At 43.4% G+C, this 27,065-nt stretch overlaps 2 long non-coding RNA genes across 4 annotated transcripts; both read left to right on the forward strand.

Annotated features, from left to right (window-relative positions):
• The first annotated feature begins 77 nt into the window (after positions 1–77).
• On the forward strand, positions 78–3,541 carry LOC122009236. Its single transcript, XR_006119510.1, has 3 exons — positions 78–934; positions 1,971–2,316; positions 3,446–3,541. It is a non-coding gene; the product is annotated as an uncharacterized LOC122009236 (long non-coding RNA).
• A 112-nt stretch (positions 3,542–3,653) lies between these two features.
• LOC122009235 lies at positions 3,654–26,170 on the forward strand. Of its 3 annotated transcripts, XR_006119508.1 has the most exons (7): positions 3,655–3,946; positions 4,033–4,112; positions 16,409–16,500; positions 16,580–16,642; positions 17,466–17,597; positions 17,817–17,921; positions 25,788–26,170. It is a non-coding gene; the product is annotated as an uncharacterized LOC122009235 (long non-coding RNA). The 3 variants fall into 3 exon arrangements; XR_006119507.1 differs by having other exon boundaries at positions 3,654–3,946; positions 16,409–16,642; XR_006119509.1 differs by lacking the exons at positions 16,409–16,500; positions 16,580–16,642 and having other exon boundaries at positions 3,665–3,946.
• Positions 26,171–27,065: the final 895 nt, after the last annotated feature.

Genomic DNA, 27,065 nt, shown 5'->3' on the forward strand with positions numbered 1-27,065 from the left:
ATCATTGTACTTCGTTCGGTGCGTATTTCTTAAGCATCATGGTCTGCTTGAATTTTACATTATACAATCATCATCAAACTTATCAGGCTTCATGATTCACAAAAATATGAACTGGAAGATGACATGCCTTAATAGTGCCTGGATATTAGCTCAGACCTTGTTTCAAAAGTAAAACTGTCATCATTGGCTTGATGTTTGTCTGGTTCAAAAAGGGTAACTGAGATAAATTTTTTTGCTTTAAGGATGTAAATAACCAAGTTGAAATCATTTTGAGGAGATTGACTCGGTGGTTATACAAGATACAAATTTCAGTGAACATTAGAGATATCATCCGTTCTAATTTAAGTCATAAATGGCATTAACCAATTGTTTCTTTGTCTCTCCTTCAGGCACATGCCCATGCACAATCTCATCTATTTTATGTGCAATATGTTTATTGGTAAGACATTGATGTAGGGATAAATGATTCTTGCTCTCCTTTTCAGCAATGAGGCACTTATCATCATCTGGCCACTTCTTGCCAACAACCTTCTGCACAGCTAAGTATTTGAGCCGGTGTAATTAGTTTCCTCTCGCAGATCAATAAAAATTTTCAGTTTCAGTGGTCTGTGTATTTTCAGAGACTTTGTGTCATTAGGAATTGAGAAAGCACATAGCAAACAGTGTTGTTTAAGTTCTTCCTCCGTTCGTGTTTCCACCAACTTCTGTAATATAACAAAAGATTGTTGGTATAGTGTTGCCCTGCAAATTGTAGATACTGATACAGACTGCAGCTAGAGTAGTCGCATTCATAATAGCTGTGTGCACTAAAACTTTAAATAATTGTGTAAATGTTTGGTCACAGGAAATTGATGATTCATTGTGATTGTTAGGCATGTCATGAGGTAACTGCTAGATAGAACACACAAAAACTATCAGAAGGTAGCAGTTTCAGGTATGCCTGTTTACTTGTATGCAAATTTTTTTGTTGTTTTGCAATTGTTGTTGTGCTTATGCTCATGACTTACGTTGCTAGTGAATTAAGATTCCTAACCTTGCATTGCATAGTTGTTGACTAGATCTTTTATCCTTCAACTTTTTTTATCTTATTCTGCTAACTGATAAAATTCAGCAATGCTTCCCTCATGCCTAACAGCATGCAAAATTATAGGAAACAGCAACTCTCAGAGTGTTCTTCGAGTGTTTTCTTGTTTAGTGAAATTTTGTTTTACAAAATATTTTCATGAAATTCTCTGTTGTTGGCTGTGAGCTCTCTGATTTTTCAGGCCTCTTTGCTTTGCATCGTTGATCATAAGCCCTTCTCTGCTTTTTGTCCTTGACAGTGAGTGAGCCTCCATCATTAACTGAGTCCTCTTTCAATATTTGTTCTGGATGTTTACCCTTTGTTGATAATTGTGATCTCCCCTCTTCCCTTTGCCCTCAATTATGATGCCATCTCCACTATTTGTAGTTGATTGCGAGTCAAATCTTCACCCTATTTGTCGTCCGTGAGCAGTGTCCTCCGCCTTTGCGCTCTTTTGTCGATCCTGTGTTCCTCTTGTTGTTTGTTATCATTCATTAGCACCCTTTATTCTCCATCACTGTCTGTGATGAACCCTTCTATGTAAAGAAGATATTTCGCAGGATGAGAATGTTCTTTTCAATGAAAAAAATTTCCTCAAATATTGTGCCATGCAAGCAACATTTTATGTTAAGCGAACAACCTAAATGAGCTGTAGTAAAAAATACTGAATGTCCAATTTATATAATTATAACTGAATATGCTTAACTACACTGATACTGTGTTGATTAATTTTGATACAATTTTTTATTTTGTCATGTGTTTGTGGAAAAAAAAGTCAGAATATCTGTTTTTTTTTTATTATGAGTGGCCATATTGGTTTCAAAGGAGTAGAGGGAGATCTGAATTCTAAGGTGAGAATTCTTCTGGCCATTTTGATCTTACGAATTTGTTTGGAACTGGCTCATAGCATCGCAGGCCCGTCGTAGGTAGCAACTATGGTTCAACTCAGAACGAGTGATGGGTGAATCACAAGGCTGCTACATTCACCAGTAGATGGCCGCACACGCCATGCTTTATCAATGAAGCGACGATAGGGATTGAATTCGCCACTAGGCGGAGAAGCACCTCGAAGTGGAGAATGAACACCGGAAAAAGGTGTCGACTTTGCGTTGGTTGCATGCCATCGCCTCACGGTCACGACCCTCTTCCTTTCCCCTCTGCTAAAACAAGGAGGATGAATTGGGGGCTTTGAGGATGATGAGATTGATTGTCTCACGTTGGATCCACTCACACTCTTCTGCTTCTCGCTCACTGTGAGTGTCTTTTGCATTTCTATATTTCGATCATTTTCCCCTTTCTTTTCTAAATTTAAGATCAATGTGTTGGATCTCTATCCACAATCTGCCAGAGAGACAATGATTACTTATTTGTCAAGATGGTTTGAGCTGATTATCTCAAGCTGTCGGCCTAGTAAGCCAATCGCCAACTTCGTCCAAACTCTTTTGAGACGTCACTGGTAGTTGCACGAGTTGAGTGGGAATTCGATGTTGAAGCCGAGTGCCCGAGACAGCCGATTGTTGATTCGTCAAGTGCTCAAAGTGCCGAGTCGATGAAGCCAATGCTGAAGGCTCGAGACAGATGCCATACAAACCCGGAGCCTGAGTTCGAGTAGATTGCATGAGGACAGATGCCATACAAACATGCAACGACATATGGCGCGTCACATGGCGCGCTCCTAGCTGAGCCATGCAAGACTTAGCATGCCAAAGAGACTCATGACAAATTTTGGCTGATTCGCATGGGTGCGTCCCGACCGCGGTCCGCTGCATGCAGTAGCGTTCACACAAAAATTCTTGGGTTGGTACAATCCGGGCCTGGATTGCACCCCCTTGCACTATATGCCAGTCGTAATGACACTCTTTTGACGTGGGACTAATAACCCACAAGTCGTATTTTCGTTCACATTTTTCCAACACAATGTTCTTTCACTTTAATTTTTCGTGCCAGATCGATTTCAAAGAAAGGCTCTTTTATGCTAGATCATGGTATTAAATACTTGTAGTACTAGTCTCTGCAGTTCAGTACGTTTTTTTATTTTTTATTTTATTTTTTCATATTGATCTTTCATTTGCAAGAAAGATTGTGATATATCTAAAGGTTTAAAGGTATATATCAATAAGACAATGTTAAAGGATAACACATACACATGCACGAAGGAATTTGTCTGGGTTTAATAGTATGTATTAGCAATGTCTTTTTCTTATTTATGGCATGAATTTCCGAAAACAGTTCTGCTGGTCATATTCCTGTCAATCAATGAAGATGATATAAACAATTTGTTCATGTTCACTTGTACTCTACTGGAGCTATGTCAATGTCATTAGCTATCGTTTTTTTTTTTCAGTTTATGATTTTTTGTAACTTGAAGATAAATTCTCACAGGTTTCTTGTGTTGGAGGCTTTGGGTTCCATTCTCACATGTACAAGATCAATGGGACTGTAAACATCAATGTCATAAGAGCAGCTGCTGAAAAAGGCATGCCATTTTTTTGGGACCTTATTCTTCAATAAGTAAACTTTTTTTATAGTTTAAATTGTTATATAGGCATTATGTATTTGCTTCATGTCAATTGTGGATATACCTTGAATCCATCTAGGTAGTCTTTGTTAATGATTTGTTTATCTGTGAATGCTAGTTAGTTCTTTCAATTACCTAATACTTGCTCATCTATTCTGTTTTTCATTCTAGTTGCTAAGTTTCATATATCTTCTTGTTGGTTCTTTCTGATTCCTAGTACTTGATATTAGAATGATTCCTCCACAGTCCATGACATCTTGTGATGTAATGATGATCAGTAAGACTTGAGTAATGATTTGCAACTGGAGAAATCGATTGAAATGATTCATGTATTTAAAGTCTCATTTCAGGATGCTATTGTGAAGGTGTAAGATTTTGATTTTCTCCTCGTAAAGATCAATGATGTATATACTGGAGCATCGATTGACCAGTTTTTTGTTCTCGTGGACAGGTGTAAAAAGATTTGTATATGTATCAGCTGCTGATTTTGGTCCCGTGAATTATATCCTGCAAGGGTATTTTGAGGGAAAGGTACTATATCTCTATTCTCTATTGTTTTATACTTCCATTTTCCTAGCGAATTATAGAAAATAACGACTTTAGTGTTGCGACTCGATGGTGCATCAATGCCTTTGTTTCATATTTTAGTTTATCTCATGCCTATCTATCATTAAGTTGGTATTATGCGCTGATATATCCAGATATTTTGCTTCTGGGACTGTGTACCAACTTTATGGCTGTGAGAAAGATTATTAATTAATTGTGCATAAAAATAAAAAAAATAAAAAACATTAAAATGAAATAGCATGATTAGTGAATAATTGTTGTTTTAAGACTCAGGCCTTGATTTATACAAAACTTGAGTGTATCATCTGATTTGATCATGATGCGGCGATAAAGGGCACCCATCGAGCATGAGTCAAGGGCGAAGACAGTAGTCGACGTGGAAGTCAAAGTCACAAAAGTCAAAGCTAGAGGACCGACGGGCTCAACAAAAGTTGGCCGAGCGATATTTGACGCCAACTACCAATCGGTCTAGAAGTGTCCGATCGGCCAGCAGGTTCATGGGGCAGATTGCTCGTTCGAGCGGGACCAGTATAGCCAGAACATTAGATGTCCGTAATTGACTAAGCGAGTGCCAGGCCGACTGGAGCTCATGTCCGGTCGGACCAGAAATAATCTGTCGAATCGATTCTCTATGGAGAAGAGCAGTGGAGATCAATCGGACGGGGATCCCCAGCCGATCGACTCCCCCACTCAACCAGACAGTGGGACCCCTCCCATATCTTTTAATATTCTTCTAGGAGATAATGTCGTTGACAATAGGGCATGGTCAATAGGCAAATCGTACAACGGAAGCTTTTACTGTTTTGTCAGGGATTTGCATTCTCTGTTAAGGTATGGTGTCAGAAACACTTTTTTGACATGTCTTTTCATAAGACGGTTAGGAAAATATGTTCGCGCCTTGGGGAACATGCACGTCGTCTACTGTAGCACTATATAAAGGGGGTCCATGCATCGACATTATTCACACTTGTGCTTTCACTGCTACTACGTTGCTCCGCCTTCTTCTACTGTTCTGGTGACTGACTTGAGTGTCGGAGGGCCAACGTCGGGACCCCTTCCCTGACCCGGTACTAATGTTTCTTGTGTTGCAGATCGGAGTGGAGTCTTCATGCGGTCAACCGAGGAGCCATATCCCCAGCCAGCCTTTTTCACGATTTACAGACAGGATTATATTGGCGCCATCTATGGGAACGGAGCTTGTATCCAAGACGTAGAGATGGAGGACGCTCGACGACTCACGACGGTAACACTAACAAAGGAAGAATTAGACATGCTAATACAAGCCCGAGCAGCCAAGATTGTGGTGCAACAATAACAAGCGATGGTCAAGCGACACGTAAATGAACTCGTGGTGTCAGCGGCGGGACAGCAGGCCGGATATAGAGACTGAACGAAAAATATATCCGTTCGAGGGCAAAACAAGAAGCTGACTGGCAGATACGGGAATGGGTCGATCCCCTTTCACCATGCATTGTTCTATACCCCTTCGGAGGAACAAGGACGAGTGGACAGAGAGCAAGGATCTTCATCGGACAATGCGCCTATCTGGGATGGATGGAAGGGAAAGGCACCAAAGGTTGATGATGCCCCTGAACAAATCAACAAGCAATTCTCGCAAGGAATATTGGACGACCCACTACCACGTCATTACACTCCCTTGACAATCGGAGAGTGCAATGAAACGACCAATCCGGAGGACCACCTGACTAGGTTTGATAACACGGTCACACTTCATTAGTATACAGATAGGGTGAAGTGTCGGGTCTTCCTCGCCACGCTCTCTGGATCGGCACAGCGATAGTTTAAGCGCTTGCCAATCAAATCAATCCGCAACTTCAGAGACTTCGGGACGACGTTTCTACATTATTTTGCTAGTAGCCGCCGCTATCAGAAGACGAACGTTAACTTGTTTACTCTGAAGTAATGGCCCAAGGAGGCACTGAGAATTTATATCAAGTGGTTCAAGCAAGTGGCCATGGACATCCCATTGGCCTCTCCAGATTTATTAGTAAGTGCCTTCTTGTAGGGGCTTTCAAAGGGCAAGTTCTTTCGCTCACTCATCTGAAGGCCGTCGAAAGACTTCGACCACCTGCTTAGGCGCGCCAACGAATACATCAATGTCGAGGAAGCCCAGACCGCACGAAGGAAGGAGGTACCCGTTGAACCTACTGTCGCCCTCGAACGACGGACAAAAGCCATCAACTCCCAAGGGGCCCCCTAGCGGGTGTAGCACAGCCGCACTAGGAGCCCCAAACCCATGTCGTGCAACACGTAGTAGCAGATTGGTCTAAAGCTGTTAAAGGAAGGACTTGGACGTCGTTGTTTTGCTCATTCCATCAATCACACACAACACCCGAGACTGCTACGACTTGAGGCCAATTTCAAACCGACCGCCTCCTCTAGGATATCGTCGTCGGTCACCATCTCCCGATCGGCATCATCACTGTTGACCAGACGGGCGGCGGGAAGAAGAAAGAACGACGGTCGAGTGGCATCAGCGTCAGCCTCAACGAAGAAGTAACACTAGTCCCACCCGAGCTTCCGCTGAGTAGATTAGACCCTCGGCTCGGGAGGAGGAAAACCGAAGCAACGTCACTTGGGGCAAAATTAGAATTATCGTCAGGGGGTTAACCGACGGTGATTCCAATCAAGCAAGGAAGTCGCACGCCTGGCGACTAGAGATACATGCTAGGGGTGCAGCAAAGAGAAGGTCGAGGGACCAGAGATCAGTTGCGGCCCTCAGGACCTAGAGGGAGTGGAGATTCCTTACGATGACGCCTTGATCATCCGAGCGGTAATAGCTAATTACACTATTCATCGAACTTTCGTAGATACAGGCAGCTCGGTGAATATCATCTTCAAGAAGACGTTCGACAAGCTGCAAATAGACTAGGGCGAGTTGCAGCCCATGATGACCCCGTTGTATGGGTTCACAGGCAATGAAGTATTGTCTATCGGCCAGGCGCGGTTGGTCATATCGCTCAGAGAAGAGCCTCTTAAGAGGACAAGGACCATGAATTTCATTGTGGTTGATGCGTTGTTTGCCTATAACATAATATTGGGTCAACCGACCTTAAATGAGTTCCGCGTTGTAGTGTCCACCGTTTGCCAGAAGATCAAGTTTTCGGTGGACAACGCGGTAGGCGAAGTCAAGGGCGACCAATTGGTCGCTCGGCGGTGCTACACTGAGATGATCAAGTCAGAAGCAATGGTCGCTCGGAAGACTCAGCGTTTGGAGGTGACCACAATCATGTAGGAATCGCTGATGTTGGTCTACAATGAAAATGAGGAGGTTCAGATCCATCCTAGCTGATCGGAAGCCACGACATTTATCGCCGCGGACCTAACAGAAGAGAAGGCAGAACTGGTGGCCTGCCTTAGGCAAAACCATGATGAGTTTGCCTGGTCAACGCACGATCTCCCGGACATTTCGCCAAGGGTGGCTCAGCACGAGCTTCACGTCCGACCGGACGCTCGGCCGGTGAAATAGAGGAAGAGGGACTTCAGCTTGGAGCAGAATCAGATCATCCGAACGGAGATAGAAAAATTGCTAGAGGCCAATCACATCCGCGAGGTATAATTTTCGAGCTGGCTGGCTAACGTCGTGTTGGTCTCCAAGCCGGGTAATAAGTGGTGAGTCCATATCGACTTCCGCGATTTAAACAAAGCCTGCCCGAAGGACTTCTATCCTCTGCCTCGAACAGATCAAATAGTAGACTCCACGGCAGACTGTGAGCTGATCTGCATGCTCGATGTGTGTACTAGGGTTACCACCAAGTGCACCTCGCTTGTGAGGATCAAGAGAAGGTCAGCTTTATTACTATCGACGGGACCTACTGTTACAATGTCATGTCGTTTGGACTGAAGAACACCGACGCCACTTATCAAAGATTGATGAACAAGATGTTCTGACGGCAGATCGGTCGCAACATGGAGGTATATGTCAATAATATCTTGATAAAATCTCTCCAAGCTGCTGACCTTTGTATAGATATTGAAGAAACTTGCCGAACTTTGAGGGCATATGGAATAAAGCTGAATCCGAACAAGTACCTGTTCGGAGTAAAGAGTGGTTGTTTCCTTGGTTATATCATCACCGAATGAGGAATTGAGGTAAATCCAAGCAAAGTGAAAGCGTTGCAGGACATACCCCCACCCTGCAACTTTAAGGAGGCCCAACGACTGACCAGACGGATCACCGCATTATCAAAATTCAACTCTAAATCGTCCAACCGGAGTCACCAGTTCTTTAAGGTACTGCACCGTGCGACGAAGTTCCAGTGGGACGCGGAGTGTGACAAGCCGCTGGAGGAGCTTAAGAAATACATTACCTCCCTACCTGTATTGGCAAAGCCCAATGCCGACGAGCCATTCTGGATTTATTTGTCATCCACAGAGTATGCGGTTGCTTGGCGTTGGTGCGGTAGAATGACTCTGGGTAACAGCCGGTGTACTTTCTTAGCCATATATTGAAAGATGCAGAATCCCGCTACACCTGTTTCGAAAAATTGACGTATGCGCTTGTACTCGCCGCTCGGAGGCTTCGTCTGTATTTTCTCTCACATCCAATCGTGGTGATGATGAACAACGCATTGGGAAGGGTCCTTCTCAACCCAGAAGCATCCAGACGACTGATCAAATGGATCACCGAGCTGAGTGAGTTTGACATGCAGTATCAACTGCGAACGACGATCAAGGCCTAAGTCTTAGCTGATTTTGTCACCGAGGTCCAGAACACCTAGTCGGATGCGACTTGGAAGATACATGTAGATGGTTCATCTACTCGGCAAGGTAGCAGGATCGATATCCTCTTAATATCGTCGCGAGAGGATAAGATGCAATTATTCGTACGGTTGGATTATCAAACTACAAATAACGAAATAGAATATGAGGCCCTAATAGCTGGCTTACAGGCAGCTTGACATGTAGGAGCCACGAGAGTCCTCATTCATTCGGATTCTCAGCTAGCAGTTCAGCAGCTATCAGGCACGTTCGAGATAAGTAATGCTCGGCTCAAGCTGTATGCGGAAGCTTTCGAGAAATTAAAGATAAGTTTCCAAGAAGTGATTATACAAAAGATCTTCCGGTTGGACAATCAAGTTGTTGACGAGTTGGCTAAATTAGCCAGTTCGTTATCGTCGATCGTCATGGATAAGCCGGTCGAACAGGTCTCACTAGTGGCACGTATCGACCGGAACGACTGGAATACCCTTATTGAGCGAATGGAGGATCACACCGGCAGATCAGGCGTCACATCGGCCGATCAGGAAGAAGCTTGTTTGTTAAAAAAGAGGGTTGAGTGATTTACTCTGATTGGAGACCAATTGTATAAAAGAGCTTTCTCAAGGCTGTTGCTCAAGTGCATCGGATCAGAGAATATTGAGTACATCTTGTAAGAGGTTCATCAAGACTCTTGTGGTAGCTATCCGGGCGGTAGATCACTGGCCCGCAAGATATTGCTTGCCAAATACTTCTGGCCCACATTACAAGACGTCGTCGCTCAAATGGTGGTCACCTGTTTGTCATGCCAAAAGTACCAGAACATCCTACACTGACCTACTTAAGAGTTGAATGCATCCGCCGTGTCTTGTTCGTTCGACCAGTGAGACATAGACATTGTTGGACCATTTCCTATGTTGGTTCGACATCTCTTGCCGGCTCGTCTCGAATAATGGAAGGCAGTTTGCAGGGTAGAAGCTCAAGGTGTGGTGTGCGGGCTATGACATCTTGTAGGCCTTCACATTAGTGGCCTACCTCCAAAGTAATGGCCAGGCGGAAGTCACCAATAGGAAGATCCTCAGAGGGCTACGGGCTCGACTGGCAGCTAAGTCGACGAACTCCCTAGCGTATTGTGGGCTCATCGCACCACACCCAAAGAAGCGACCGGCATAACCCTGTTCCATCTGGTGTACAAGGGTGAAGTAGTGGTGCCGGTGGAGGTTGGAGTAGAGTCCAACCGAGTGCAATTCTATGACGAAGGAAACGCCAATCGGAGGCTCATGGAGCTCAACTTGGTAGATGAAGTACGAGATAAGGCCGCTATCCGACTTTTGACATACCGACAGCGTATGAAACAAAGCTACAATCGAAGGGTGATCTTGAGATCATTCTAGGTCAGCGACTTGGTATAGAAAAGAGTTAAGTCGGTCGACAATGTCACTAAATTAGAAACCTCGTGGGAAGGACCCTATAAAGTTATTCGGAAGCTCTGCTCGGGAGCTTATTATTTACAAGATGAAAATGGGAGAGATCTTGAGCGACACTAGAGTGCGAATCATCTCCAGCCCTATAGGGCCGAGTGATAGGTGCGTAATCGAACACCCCTACAATTGTAAAAAAATCTATGTTGTAATTGCAAGGGAACAATGAATGAAAATCACAAGTGTCCCCGACTCTTACGTCGATCGGTCAAGTTAAAAGTCGAATGACGACTATAAACCTTTGATATAAAATTATTAAAGAAAAGTTGAACAGTCGAACACCGGCTATAAATCCGAGAGTCGACGAATCAATAGTCGAGCGACGACTATAAACCCCGGATCAACAGTCAAGCAACAACTATAAACCCCGAATCAACAGTCGAGCGACGACTATAAACTCCGCGCCAACAGTCGAGTAGCAACTATAAACCCTGGATCAAAAGCCAAGCGGTGGTTATAAACTTGGGAGTCGATGAATCAACAGTCGAGCGATGACTATAAACCCAGGATCAACAGTCGAGTGGCGACTATAAATTCCGGATTAACTATAACCCCCGGATCAAGGTTGAGCGACGACTATAAACCCCGGATCAACAGTCGATCGGTGACTATAAATCCCGGATCAACAGCCGAGCGGTGGCTATAAACCCGAGAGTCTACGCAAACTAAAGTCGAGTGGCGACTAGAAACCCAACAGTAGACGAAATTAACAGTCTAGCGATTTGCCCACCTAAAACTAAAAAGTCGGCTACAAGACTATACATCGCAATCGCATGGTAGTGGCGGTTGTAAACTCACAGTACCACTATGAGGCCGCTATAAACTCGTGATGGTTGAAGGTGACTCTTGTCGCCTTCGCGGGTGCTATAAATCCAAGAGTCGGCGACAACAGCCGAGCAACGACTATAAACTCGGGAATAAAGTTATTGGACAGTCGAGCGGCGATTGTGAACCCCAGTTCTACCATCGATTGACAGGTAAGATTTTCGATTAGAAAGGTAAAGAGGTCGTTCGAACTATGCTGAAATGGTTAGTCGGGCGTCTTATCGACTAGTTACATGGAAGAGCGGGAGCACAATGATTCATACTTAGAATATTTCTGCGAGTGTTACAAGACTGTAAGATGGGAAACTGGACAGTCTTATGGAGCTGAGCGGGAGTGCATAGAAGGACACTTGGAACATTTAACATAGGCTGAAAAGTGCCGAACAGGCACGCGTTCATGATACTTAGAAAAATTTTACAGAACATCGAGGAGTACAAAAATTGGCTTGAAAAGTTGAAAAGAAGGTTATTCGAGATAGTCGAGCACATCGTTCGACAGCGACTCGGTGAGATTCTCCCTGTTTATAATCTTATTGGTTAGCATGAGAGAGAGATAACCATCGTCCTTTAGCTGTTGAAGAGTTCCATCAATGCCACAGTTGAAGAGGCGAAGAGCCCAATCGGTGAGCCTGTCATTGAAAGGGTCGGATCGGAGATAGTTGCCATCCGGGCTCTTCCTCTTGGTACATTTTGAAGGCTGCTCAGGACGTCTCCAACTCGGCTTTTAGTGAGGCCAGCTTGACATCCTTGGTGTCGAGCTGGAGCTTCGCAGCCGCTTACTTTGTAGAATGGCTAGCTCGTTTGGTCTCGAGAGCAGCCTCCGCTTCCTTGAGATTCTGAGCCAAGACCCGAGCCTTTTTATTTTTGATGTCTAAGTCTTCGATAGCTCGGAGCTCTCTAACATTGGTGGAATTGATCTTAGACTCAAAGCTGCTAGCCTGATTGGTGAGCCGCTCGATCTGTAGGGTATGATCATTACTCTTGCTCCTCTCTGCATGGAGCACCCGTTCAGAGCCCATTAGTTGCTTGGAGCTCCTCTCCAGGTCGGCCTTCAGTTGAGCCACCTCTGCAGTCAGCTGTTCAAAATGAGCTCGGGAGGCCTCTGATGGGCCACTCAGGGCACGCAGCTATTGCACTTCGTGATCCAGAAAGGCCAGCCTCTGCAATTCAAAAGCCACCTCTGCAGTCAGCTGTTCAAAATGAGCCCGGGAGGCCTCTAATGCGCTGCTCGGGGCAACCAGCTGTTGCACTTTGTGCTCCAGAAAGGTCAGGCTCTGTTGAAAAGCGTTGCTCGGAGCTCCTCTCCAAGTCGGCCTTCAGTTGAGCCACCTCTGTAGTCAGCTGTTTAAGATAAGCCCCGGAGGCCTCTGATGGGTTGCTCGGGGCACGCAACTATTGAACTTCGTGCTCCAGAAAGGCCAGCCTCTGACACATGGCCAGACTTTCGACCTAGAATTGCATTAAAAAATAGGTTAAAGAGTGTCGAGCGTGGAATACGTAAGTAAACATAAGGCTGAGATACATGCCCGACTTATGAGTGTAGCCATCCGCGAGCTCGTCGGGAGGGATGGTCGCCGTGTGGGCCCTAGCATCAACCCATACTTCTGCGGTGGTCCTTGAAGTTTGATCGGTGCTCGGGAGCGCGGCTCGGTGTCGTCGGATGGCGCCACTCGTCCATAAGTAGATGAATGATGGTGTTATGTGCTTACGGCTACTCGGCCTGATGGCTCGGAGGTAGCTGGACTATGGACTTGGCAAGGGGAGGAGTGGATAGTGAACACCTGGGCTATCGACGAGGAGTGGGGTGGCATATATGTGATAGGTAGCGCGCATATGGTTCCCAACGACAACATAGAGAGTGAAGGTGTCCGGTTGAACGACATAGGAGTGGGATCCGTGGCGGTCCCCTGTTCGGGAAAGGCGGGAGATGAAGTCTCATCCCCTTCAGACGATGGACGCGAGGCAGCATGGGTGGGGGTCTGTAGAGCAGAGGTAGCCGAAAGGGACGAACCTTCCCCCCGATTCCTCTTGCATGGATTAAGGGCTTGCCCGAGGTGATCGACTCTGAAGGCACCGGGATCGGCAATAGTGAAGGCCGCTCGGGAGGGAGTTCAGCTGTGGCGGTCGTGGCGTTGCTAGCCGTCGTCTAGCTTCCTCTTGCTTCGCTAATCGCAACGTCGCCGATCGGATCGTCAGATTAATCGACTAACTGCAATCTACAACTCTGTAGCTTGGCGACGCCCGTGGCGTTGATCTCCACTTTAGCGAGCCTGCTTTTGCCGCTCAGATGTGTCCTCAACATGATCAATTGATTCAAAGACAGGGAGAAGAGCATACCTAGGGTAAGGGGCAGCCGCATGCGGATCGGGCTCAGCCTAAACACATATAAGACACTCTCCAATAGCAATCGGTGGATATGACATTTCTGACCTGCTAAACTGGAGGCTGCTTGGAGGTAGTCGATCGGCTTCGATATCTCTCGAGCGATGGAGACCTCATCACTTCTATCTGCCAGTCGGTCGAGAAGTCGGGTCGAACGGAAAAGCGAACAAAGAAATAATGCTCCTTCCAATGCTTATTGGAGGACGTCATTTATTAAAGAAGAATGCACCTACTTGGGCTTGGAATAGAAGTGTCCCTGGCTCGGACAACTTAGGGTAATAAAAGTAGTGGAACGCCAAGGTATTAAAGGGATGTTGTGCAGACGAAATAGTATGACCACCTCGCACAATAGCCTAAAGGAATTGGGCACTAGTTGGTGCAGAGAAATGTGGAAATATCTACATACGTCTGAGAAAAAGGGGTGAACAGGCAAGCGGAGGCCGGCGCAAAACTGGTTCTTGAAAAAGGCTAAAAAACTGTCGGGAGGTAAATGGGGGCGATCGTATGCAGAGGGGAAGCGGTAGGTGAGTTTCATTTGATCGATCTCATCCCCGTTGAACTTCGACCGGTAGAAGTATACCAAAGACCGGGGATGGACGCAGGAGGTTGAAGAGAAATGACCATGGAAAACGGAAAAGGAAGAAGATCAACGACGTGATGAGAAGGGAAAAGAGAGCTTACTGATAAAGATTGCTGACGATGAAGAGGAAGGAGGAAATCGGCGAACTACGTGTGCAGAGGAGAAAGACGACAAAGTATGAGAACGGTTCAATCAAGGGTTACGGGAAACGAAGCCAAGATCTAGTCGTTGAATTCGAAATGACGCCTATCACATCAACCTCGGATATCCACCTGTCACATCAGGTGTGCGACGACACAAGGTGGGACATGTGGCGTTTGCCGACGGAGGTGCATTAATGAGGTTTAATTAAAAGGCATGAGCGGCGTACTCGGTAATAATGACCAGAGATTTGCACGGTCTTCTAGAAATTGAGATGACATCAACAACCAATAAAAGACGCTCGTTCGAGGAAGCGACGAGATGTGAAAAATTGCTAAGTGTTGTCACCAAACATCTCGATCCGCAAAAATCTCCGGCTAAGTCATAGCCGAGCGGCGACTCTAAACTCAGGCCAGTAATTAATAGCCGAGTGGCGGCTCTAAACCCGGGTCAGCAATTCATAGCCAAGCGGCGACTCTAAACTCAGGCCAGTAATTAATAGCCAAGCGGCGACTCTAAACCCGGGTCAGTAATTCACAATCGAGCGGCGACTCTAAACCTAGGGGATAAATAGCTTCAGCGGCGACTCTAAATCGAGCAGCGACTCTAAAACCATGACAACAAGTGTAGTCAAGCGGCGGCTCTAGAAGCCCTGAATTACCAATCAGCCGTAAAGGTCACCGGAGATACTGCTTGTCCAGTCAGTCGGACTTATAGTCTCCTTCGACTAAACTTGAGGGGAAGGCTTGTGATGCGGCGATAAAGGGGGGCCCACCGAACATGAGTCAAGGGAAAAAATAGTAGTCGACGTAGAGATCAAAGTCAGGAAAGTCAAAGCCAGAGCACTGCGGGCTCACCAAAAGTGGGTCGAGCTATATTCGACGCCAACTGCTGATCGGTCTAGAAGTGTCCGATCAGCCAGCAAGTTCATGGGGCAGATTGCTCGTTCGAGCGGGATTAATATAGCCAGAACATCAGATGCTTGCAATTGACTAAGCAAGTGCCAAGCCGACCGAAGCTCATGTCTGGTCGAACTAGAAACAATTTGCTGAATTGATTCGCTACAGAGAAGAGCAGCGGAGATCAACCGGACGGGGATCCCAATAGTGGGACCCCTCCCATATCTCTTAATATTCCTCTGGCATGGTCAATAGGTAGATTGTACGACAGAAGTTTTTACTGTCTTGTCAGGGATTTTCATGCCCTGTTAAGGTATGGTGTTAGAGACACTTTCCTGACATGTCTTTTCATAGGATGGTTAGGAAAACGTGTCGTGCCTTGGGGAGTGTGCACATCGCCTACTGTATCATTATATAAGGGGAGTATATGCACCTACAGAGGTATGTGCTATTCATTATTCACGCTTGTGCTTTCACTGCTATTATGTTGCTCCGCCTTCTTCTACTGTTCCGGTAACTAACTTGAGTGTCGGAGGGCTAACGTCGGGGATCCCTTCTCTGGCTCGGCACTGACGTTTCATATGTTGCAGATCGGAGCGGAGCCTTTACGCGGTCAACCGAAGAGTCACATCTCTAGCCAGCCTTTTTCATGATTTTCGGACAGGATCAGATCAAATCATGATTTTCATGATTTGGCATTTAAGTTAATACATAGATTTTCATTTAAAGTAAGATTAATGTATCATTTGTACTTATAGATAACGATGTCAATCAGATTGATACTTCATATGTTCTTCATTAGGCATTTTTCATACTATGTACTGCATCATTTCACTGGTGTTTCTCCATTATGAAAAATAAAGCCAATGTCTTACGCTTAAACTTGTCTTCTTTCTCTTACATGATAAATGAAGTTAGATTTCTCCACAGAGAAGAGATACATGGAGGAAAATATTCGTTGCTATATTGCATGTTAATTCCTTTTGGAAACGACACGTAATCATGGTTGCTTTGGTGCTATTTACTGCATTGTTTAGATGAGCTAATTTGTTATTTATGGTGTAGAGAACTGCTAAAGCAGAACTGTTGTCAAAGTTCACTTATGTCGATTAGAACACCTATCCCTGTTTTTCATTAGACGCTTTACAAAACTAATCCTTTACTTGCCCCATTTACAGAGAAACTTCTCATCATCATACTCATGTAAGATTCTTCAAAATTTGCTTTTTTCAGGAATAATTCTCAAACCGGGTTTCGTATATGGAACACGGAAAGTTGGGAGTATGAAGATACCTCTAGGACTAATAGGATCACCATTAGAGAAGGTAGAACCCATCGTCTCTCCATTTGGACGGCAAGAGAAACTGAAACTTGAACTCACCTATGTTTTGAGTTGATCTACAGATTCTCCAGCATGCAAAGCCACTAAGTAGCATCCCAGTTGTTGGTCCCCTCTTGACACCTCCAGTTAATGTCACCTCTCTCTCAAAAGTTGTGCAACTGAATTGCTCTATGTGAATGTCTCGTTCATTCGTAAAACCTTCACATACTCGAGTAGTCGAGTTCATTATGGGAAAGTTTTCAGAATTACCAACACAGTTGTTGAACGAATTTTGAATTACTTGTTAAGCTAATCTATGTTATACGTTATACTTTGAAAGACAAGTGGGAATTTTATTTATTTTTTCAACAAAAAAACCAAGCGAAGTGTGAGGATGATTCCTTCATCTTGTCATAAAGGGGGCAAAAGAATCTTTTGTTAGATTTGAGTGTTTTTTTTGCATGAATATTTTAGAACATGGATAAAAAAAAAAGACCATAATGACATGTTATGTATTTCATTCAAAAAGAAATCATTCTATCTTCATCTTCAGAATAATTAAAATGAAAATCATGGTGTTTGTCATTACACATCTATCTTAAATGGAAAAAATAATATATATCTCCAATTTTATTTGATTATGATCTTGTCGATAAAAATACAATTTATTTGCCATGACTTGCGAATATTTTTTCCTCCTAGCGATGTTTTTATATGTGATGACTATATCTCGACTTAGCCATAATTAATGGGTTTTTTTTTTTTGGGTAAAGATTGAGAGATAAAATGTGGTTAATTGCTAAATTAAGAGTAGACAGGGAAGTTTCAATAGTCCATATGAATGTGGATTCCTCCAAGTCTTCAGCAGAGAAGATGGCAAATAAGAACTCTGATGAAGACGATGACAACATTGATGCTCAAAGTAATTCAGATGACTCATAAGATTTGCTCTTTGTTATAAATCTGTAGGTAAAGAAAGAAGAAAAATTGGCTATGCCTCAGCATGGAATTTGCGACACGGTTCAGACTCCAATGGTTCTTCTTTGAAAATCCCTTCTTCTAAGCAACTGAGTATGAAACCTGTGGATCCTACTATGCTCAGTGAGTTCTCAATAATATCTTTTTTTATCCCCTTCTGTAATACTGCTGCATATAATTGTACCAAATGAGTCCTCCCTGTTTGCAGCTGTCGATATTCATACAAACCCTGCATGATTGTCTTGAACAAGCAACGATCGATAGTTATAGTCGATTCTTTCTTGGTGCACTGAAATTCAACTTGTAAGATATACTAATTCTCATTGTAAATTGTTCCGATAGGTCCACATTAGACGAGAGCTTACCAAGGAGAGGTTGGCACTAGTAAAGGCTGGGAGAGAGGATAGAGGGAAGTACCAAGCCAGAGCTGCAGTGAAACAGAGAAAGGTAAAGTTTGTCTTTTGGTTTCAATTCTTTCCAGGACATGATGCAGTTTTTTCTAAAGCCGAAATTATATATGCTGTTCTTAATGGTCGATCCTATTATATGTTGAACCATTTTCATCAGTTGGCGTGTTAACTGTTGGTACAATATCCCTCAGGTCAAGGTTGACCTGGGTAACCAAGCTGAGTCTTGGTTTGGGTTTAGATGTTTGACAATAAGATATTGATTGAAGAAGAGTCAAGTAGGTCAAAGTTGACCGGATACTTGACTGGGAAGTCCTAACTGGGATGTTAGGCAAAATGAAAGACCTAGTGAGTGAAGCTAGGCAGTATGAAAGTCCTGGTGAGTGAAGCCAGGCAGAAGGAAAGTCCTGGTAAGTGAAGCCAGGCAGAAGAAAAGTCCTGGTGAGTGAAGCCAGGTAGAAGAAAGTCCTAGTGAGTGAAGCTAGGCAGAAGGAAAGTCCTGGTAAGTGAAGCCAGGCAGATGAAAAGTCCTGGTGAGTGAAGCCAGGCAGAAGGAAGTCCTAGTGAGTGAAGCTAGGCAGAAGAAAAGTCCTGGTGAGTGAAGCCAGGCAGAAGGAAGTCCTAGTGAGTGAAGCTAGGCAGATGGAAAATCCTAGTGAGTGAAGCCAGGCAGAAGGAAGTCCTAGTGAGTGAAGCTAGGTTGATGGAAATCCTGGTGAGTGAAGCCAGGTGAAAGTCCTAGTGAGTGAAGCTAGGCAAATGGAAAACCCTAGTGAGTGAAGCTAGGTGAAAGTCACGGTGAGTGAAGCGGACAAGGAAAATCCAGGATGGATCGAGGATGATTGGACATCGGTGTTGGGAGAATCCAAGTAGGTCGAAGGATTGTTGGATACTTGGCATGAAAGAAAAGTCCAAGTAGGTCGAAGGATTGATCGGATACTTGAGAGAGAAAAGTCAAGTGGGTCAAGGATTGACCGGACACTGGTAAGGAGTCCTAGCGGTCGAGGGTGACTAGATGCTAGGCATGACATACCAGTCAGGTTGACGGATGTTGGTTTGGGAGGTTTGGGACTTGGTTTTGGACAAAATCCAAGTCTTTGGATCGATCGATGGATCGATCCGGCTCTGGATCGATCGGTGGATCGATCGGACTATCTGATGAGAGCCTCCGGATCGATCCGTGGATCGATCGAGGTCAATCGATCGATGGATCGATTGGGGGCCTTCGCGCGATAAGCGCTGGATCGATCCGTGGATCGATCCGAGGCCTAGCATTAGCTGAAAGCACCCTGGATCAGCCCCCGATGACAGTTAAGACCTAGATCACCCCTTTTAGCATAACCACTGCAGCATCTCTTCATGGTTTCATCTCAGATCTTCGCCAGCTCCTCCACAGCACTCTCAAAGCTCGTGATCGCCAGTTCTTGAAGGTTCTTGGAAGCTCTCCGAGTCAAGAGGCGGATCAAAGGCAAGAAGAGAAGCTAGGGTTAGGGTTTTCTGCATTCATTGTAAGCTTTGTGCTTGTATTTTGTTTCCCTTTCCTTCTTCTTGTACCGAGAGTCTTGTAGGGCTTCTCCGCCCTCGGTAGTTACCGAAAAGGAGTGTTTCATAGTGGAGGGTGCGTGCGTGGTGTGGATCCTTGGATTAGTCACCTCCTTTGGAGGTGGATACCAAGTAAAATCCTAGTGTTAGCGTGGGTGTATTTGTTTCTGTATTTTCCGCTGCATATTCTTGAAGAAACAAGCAACGCCAAGCACCGAGCGAACGCGACGAGCTATTCACCCCCCTCTAGCTACTTTTGGTCCTAACAAGTGGTATCAGAGCGAGGCCGCTCTTCACCGGAATCATCGCCGGAAGGGTCAAGCATAACAAGAAAAGCTAGAGGGGTGAAGAAGTTGGAGCAAATTCTTCAAGTTCAAGATTTTATCAAGCTCAACTTCAAGATGCAATTCCAAGATGGACTTGGATTTGACACAAGGGTGGCTCCACCATACACTTCTACGAGTTTCGATTCTTGGAAATCAAGAATCGAAAATTTTCTTATGATGGAAATAGAGCAATGGTTTGCTCTTATGGAAGGCTTCAAGACTCCAACAAACTCAAAGGGCAAAGTTCTCAAGAGGAGCAAGTGGAGCCAAGAGCAAGTCCAAAGGTGCGAGGCCAATGACAAAGTGACCAAGCTTTTGGTCAACTTATTGCCAAGCACCATCCTTTGCAAAATTGGAGAATTTGAAGATGCGAAGGAACTATGGAGCAGATTGGCCAAGCTTCATGAAGAGATCCCCTCCACTGTACAAAATCATGAAGAATCCGGAGAGGGTGACTCTTTGGAGCAAGATCAAGAGGAGGACTCCGAGGTTGAGAGATGCTCAACCTCCGAAGAAGAAGTTCAAGAAGAAGCTTCATCTTCAAGGGAATGCAACGAAGGGAACAAGGAGGGAGCATACTCCTTGTTTCATATTCAAGATGATGAAGCCTCCACCTCTAGGATTGAGGGGGAGCAATCCTTGGTGACACCGGATCAAGAAGAAGGAGAAGCTTCTACATCCGGGTCAAGAGATGAAGAGATTGAAGAAGCTTCTACCTCCACGAGTCAAGAAAAATCAAATGGAGGAGAATCAAGATCGGATCAAGAGGAAGCTTCTACCTCCGGATCCAAAGGGAAAGATGCCACCCCTACAAGCAAAGGTATAAATATTTCAATTAAAAATGAAAATCATATTATATACTTTGAGTGTAGGGAACATGAGCACTACAAGAGCAAGTGCCCTAAATTGGTCAAGAAGAAGGGCCAAGTGGCACAAAAGGGCAAGGCGAAGCCCAAGGAGACCATCCCCGGAACAAAGAAGAGCAAGGAGCACGTTGTGTGCTTCTCTTGCAATCAAAAAGGGCATTACCGAAGTCAATGCCCCAAGGGGAAGAAGATGGTCAAGGCTCAAGGAGGCATTCGTCAAGGGGGAGCCTCCAAGGTAAAGAAGAAGGTAACATTTATTGAGCCTACCCCTTTACATTATGGTAAAAAGCATGATAGTTCTAACTTTTATCATTTTAATGCAATTTACCATAAGAATAGAAAGCATGAGCGCTTTAAGGAAAAACATGTGGCCCTACATGCTAAAAATACTACACCTAAGGCTAGGAATGTAAGTAAAAGTCTAGGCAAGAACTCTAAGGATTGTATCTACAAGCCTAGGCACAAAAATGCTCATGAATCAAATGAAAAATCTAAAACTAAGGACTTAGTGATAGAAAATCAAGTCTTGAGGTCAAGACTTGATAAAATGGAAAAGACCCTAAAAAGGATGGAAAATATCCTATTAGGGCAAAATGAGCATAACCTAGGCTTAGGGGTACAAAAGTCATCCAATGGCCATAGAGGTTTGGGATACAAACCAAAGGCTAAGAAGGATGTGCCCTCTTACCATAGAGTTCCATATAGTTATGGAACAAACCCTAGGTCTAGTGGTCAAGCCAAGAATACTAGGGAAGTCATCCCTAAGAGTATTTTTGCAATAAATGTGACTAAGACTTCTAAGAAGTCTAAGAAAGTCACAAGGAAGGTTACAAGGGAAGCTATCCCTAGAGTTGACCTAGAAACTGTGACCAAGGCTTCTAAGAAGCCCAACAAGGTCACTAGGAAGGTATCTAGGGAAGTTATCCCTAGTGAGTACCTAGAGCATCCAAGGAGCACCAATAGGTGTTGGGTTCCTAGGAGCATCTTCTCTACCCCATAGATGGGTTAGAGAGTGTCAACTCCGATTAGAAGGGTAGTTAACCCAACTTTGAGGAAATTGACACTCAAGGAGCATTTTCAAGGTTTTTGTTAACCTTTGAAAATGAAATGGAATTATTGTTTACTCCTTGAAAGAGTAAAATGTGCCTGATGGTGGAAGAATTGATTTTAATCTTAAATGGCACATATTGGGAAATTCATAAGAACTATCAAGTTGGGATTTTGGTATGTTCTTAGGCAATTTAAGGCAATCCGGGCCTTAATTTAAAAGTGCTACTCTTGAGGAAAAATGGAATATGCCAACATTTGAGGACATGTTTATTTTCAATTGGCATACATTAAATCAAGGAAATTAGAAATGCCAATTTAGGCTTTGGCATTCTCTTGTAGCACTTTAGGGCAATCTAGGTTTAAGGTGTAAGTTTAGCTAAGACTTTAAGGATACTTAGATATTTAATCTAGGTATATTTTATTTATGCTAAATCTTGCCATGATTGTTTGCCCATCATATGCCATGACATCATGTCTAGTTTTACATTCATGTTTTATTATGAAAAATCCAAAAATACCATGTCATGACATTCATACATCATGTAGTAATAGGATATTTTCTTTTGAAAATTATTTTCTTTTGATGTATGTCATAACATAATCATGCATTAAGTTTAATTCCTTGTAATTAAGGACAAATGTCATTTAACGACACTTATTGACAAGTGACATCCTAGGTGGATGTCTAATATTTTTAAAATGCCTAGATAAATATGCATGATCCCTAGATTAGGGTAAAAACCAAAATCTACATCTCACAAAGACTATAAGGTGACTTGTATGTGTTTTGTCCACAATAGATACAAGTGAGATGTTAGGATGATGAACAAAACTCAACATGTTGATTTAGTGCATTCTTTTGAGTTTTTAGGTTCATCAAAACACATAGTTATGTGTTTTCCCATCATTGGGAAAGCTAATGTACAAGTCATGTGCATTATGCCCAAGGAACATGATGGGATATTGGTTTTGAAAATGGTTTTAAAATGTTTTTGGAAAACCTTGGTGAAGGCTATCTTTTGATAGTAATTACCATTGAATAGTTAGACACAAACTTGAAGAAAAACACTAAAGTTTTTGCAAGTTTTCAAGTTTGTGTCAATCTTTGAAAATATGATGTATTTTCATAGAAAGCTATTTTTCCATGATTAAGTATGCCCTAAATAATGTCTACACGAAATTTCATGATTTTTGGATTTTTGTAGAATTTTCTAGGGGTTTCTGAAGTTGACTGAAATGGAATTTCAGCAACTATCAGAGCTCCGATCGATCCATGGATCGATTGGAGTGCCCGAATCGATCCGTGGATCGATTCAGAAGGCAAGTCTCCCGCGAGCAGAAGCTCGCTGGATCGATCAGCCGATCGATCCAGGTAGTCTGAATCGATCCGTGGATCGATTCAGAAAGGTTCAATCGATTGGAACCCAACTCCAATCGATCCAAGTTGCTGATTTTGGCTGGGAAGGCTTGATTTCAGCATCTTTGAACCTCTTTGAGTCTAGGTAACCATTCCAAACCCCTAAAATACATTTGTATACATACAAAGGGTGTTTTCATGTGAAAACAAGGATGGATTGGTTAAGGAAGGCTTCATTGAAGTTTAGGTTGAGGTTTGTTTCAAATTTTGAATATTTGAACCTCAAAACTTCTAAAATTGGGTTTCCTAAAGTTTTGGGGATTCCAAGTCATTGTTGGTGCAATGACAGAAGTTACCACCATGTCTTTAGGGGGAGGGACTCTTTAAAGACATGAAAAATTACTTTTCATGAACCTTGGAAGGTGGTTAACCTTCTTTAAAGAAAATGCTCATGTATGAGCTGTTGAACTTGAAATGGGGAGTGGATATCCTCATTATTTCAAGTGGGAACTCAAGTGGTTAGATAATGCTCAAGGTTGGGTATTTGTCTACATTGAGGGAGAAGTTAAGGATAAATGAAGGGTATGGGACCTTCATTATCGTGTTGATCACAACGAGTGATGTTGTGAACAATGATGAGTAACTCTTCAGGGGGAGAGTCTTCAACAAATGGATTTGTTGAAGTGTGCCCAGAATTGGAGCATAGGTTGATGTGTGTCCAACGATGGGTTGATGTGTGCCAATAGGGGGAGAATGTATGGTTAAGCTTAGGCCTTCATTACCTATGGGAAGGTCGTAGGGGGAGAATGAAAGGACTCATGAAAGGGAGTAAGTTAGGCTTTCATTACCTAGAGGGAGTTTGCCCTCTTAGGGGGAGAATGAAGAGCTTAATTTATGCTTTCATTACCTAGTGGCATGAAGAAGGAGGCTATGGGATTAGCCTAACTTATATGGGATTGTAAGTGTTGTTGTGGTATTGTCAAACATCAAAAGGGGAGATTGTTGGTGCGATATCCCTCGGTCGAGGTTGACGGTAACCAAGGTGAGTCTTGGTTTGGGTTTAGATGTTTGACAATAAGATATTGATTGAAGAAGAGTCAAGTAGGTCGAGGTTGACTGGATACTTGATTGGAAAGTCCTAACGGGATGTTAGGCAAAATGAAAGACCTAGTGAGTGAAGCTAGGTGTAATGATCTATATGGGAGATAGACGATCAAAAGTTGACCAGAAGAGTTAAGTAGGTCAAGGTTGACTGGATATTTGACTGGAAAGTCCTAACTAGAGGTTAGGCAAGGGTAAGTCTAATGGGAAGGTTGGTAGAAGAAGAAAATCCAAGTGGGTCAATATTGACTGGACACTTATAGTGAGGATGTTCTAGAGAGTGAAGTCAGGTAGTTAGGAAGTCCTAGTGGTGAAGCTAGGCAGATGGAAATCCTAGTAAGTGAAGCTAGGTGGGAAAGCCCTAGTGAGTGAAATTAGGCAATGAGGAAGTCCTAGTAAGTGAAGCTTGGCAGTGAGAAAGTTTTGGTGAGTGAAGCCAGGCAGTAGAAATCCAGGTGGGTGAAGTTTGACCGGACATTTAGTGAGTAGAAATCCAAATGGATTATGGATGACCAGACACTTGACACGAGAAGAAAAGTTCAAGTAGGTCAAGGTTGATTGGATACTTGGCAAGAGGAGAAAAGTCCAAGTGGGTCAAAGAGTTGACCGGACACTTGGTAAGGGAGTCCTAGCAGGTCGAGGGTGACTAGATGCTAGGTCATGAAGAGCCCTAACAAGTCAAGGTTGACCGGATGTTGGGCATGGGAACCCTAGACTTGAGCTAAGCAAGTTTGGGTTGGTCGAATGATCACCTGATCGATTGATCCAGAGCTCAATCGATCGATCGATCAATTAGAAGATCGATGCGACGAAAGCTAGCCCAATCGAGCTGATCGATCAGAGATATGTCAATTGATCAGCTGATCGATTAGCATCCATTCTCATCGGTGAGTGCACAGAGGCGCTCCGGATCGATCCGTGGATCGATCAAAGCCTCCCGATCGATTGGGAATATTCGAATCGATCGGGATCCGGTTAGCGTCGTTTATAGGCTGCGTGTGATGGGCTGCGGCATCTCTTCTGTTTCATCTCGGATCTTCGCGGCTCCTCCACGGCCTCTCAAGCTCGTGATCGCGGTTCTTGAAGGTTCTTGGAAGCTCTCCGAGTCAAGAGGCGGATCAAAGGCAAGAAGAGAAGCTAGGGTTAGGGTTTTCTGCATTCATTGTAAGCTTTGTGCTTGTATTTTGTTTCCCTTTCCTTCTTCTTGTACCGAGAGTCTTGTAGGGCTTCTCCGCCCTCGGTAGTTACCGAAAAGGAGTGTTTCATAGTGGAGGGTGCGTGCGTGGTGTGGATCCTTGGATTAGTCACCTCCTTTGGAGGTGGATACCAAGTAAAATCCTAGTATTAGCGTGTGTGTATTTGTTTCTGTATTTTCCGCTGCATATTCTTGAAGAAACAAGCAACGCCGAGCAACGCCAAGCACCGAGCGAACGCGACGAGCTATTAACCCCCCCCCCCCCCCTCTAGCTACTTTTGGTCCTAACACTAACCATCTAAAATTCATGCATCAACTACCCGATGTCGGTAACCCGCCTGTTGTTGCCCCCATTATGAGTTACTCTTTTCACTCTGTTTATGCATCGGCTGCTGTCCTCCCTGCACCGAAATGTACATTCATACTTGCTGTTATAGACTAATACCGATATGCTTCTGGTTAATAACAGACTGGTGGCATGAGCAATCCGCAAAAGGTGCAAAAAAGAAGATGCCTCTTGCTGCGAAACCAGCAAAGGTGGCTCGATCCAGGGAGGAAAAGAAGCAAGAAAAGAGAATAGGGAAGCAGTTCCGGGGAAGGATAGCCTCGAAGTGAAGACTATCAGATTCTTCTCATCCCCATCAAATGTTTTTTTTCCTTTTGTTGTTGTTGCTTATTTGGTAGGCAAATCAAAGGAAAAAAAGAATTGTAACCTCAAAAATTTCTTCCGTCTCCTTCCACTTTATTATGTAATGATTATTTAAGTTGGCCGAGTAAATTTTGAGTTGATTTATGTATGATTTTATATAGGTGACACTATATATTCAACTTACAACTAATTCTGAGGGTGAGTGATTTGATCTTGTGGAAAATTTTTATTGGCCATCCGGATAAATTGAAAAGTATTTGTAGTGGATAGTTCATCAGTTCAGTATTTTTAAGTTAATCATCTATTAAGAAAAAATTAGTGATTTGTGTAAGATTTCGAGAAGCACTAGTGTCGGTCATGGCATCACACCCTAGCGGGCTCCGTTTGGTATGCATGATCAGATAGGATTATATTTTCAAAAAGTTTTTAATCAAGCGTTTGGTAGAGTTGATTAGGGGTAGGATTATGGATGATTAGGGGTAAGATTCATAATACCTTGGACTCAAGAGGGATTATTTATCCTACCTTTAATCCTATCCTAATCAACTCAATCTTATACTATCATGTAGATCAAACAGAGCCTTAGGTAGGGGTGATAGGATTAGAATTATATTTTCAAAAGGTTGTTAATATATCATTTGGTAGGGTTGATTAGGGGTAGGTTTACGATTCCTAGGCATGGGGAGTGATTATTAATTCTACCCCTAATCATATCATAATCAACTTAATCTTATCTTAATCAATCCAATCATAATCCTATCACTTCTACTAAACAGAGTCTTATTGTATGAGAATCATCATTGTTTCTTACCATCACAGGAGCGTTATATATATATATATATATAAACACACGAATATAATATACTGCGTGATCCTACAGTGCATGTTGCACAACATATCAGCTTTTTTTTTTAAAAAAAAAAAATTGAATTAAAAATAATTAAAATATTTTTTTAGGATTTTATTTCTAAGGTTAAAACTTCTCAATTGAGTTATAATTTTTAAGCTATTTTTTTTAAAAAAGATTTTTTTCTCTAGGGTTCTTCCCAATTGGGTTATAATGTTTAGTTAAAAGAAAAATTAAAAATGAAATAAATT

This window comes from Zingiber officinale, chromosome 8A (assembly GCF_018446385.1).
Source record: "Zingiber officinale cultivar Zhangliang chromosome 8A, Zo_v1.1, whole genome shotgun sequence".
NCBI lineage: Eukaryota > Viridiplantae > Streptophyta > Magnoliopsida > Zingiberales > Zingiberaceae > Zingiber > Zingiber officinale.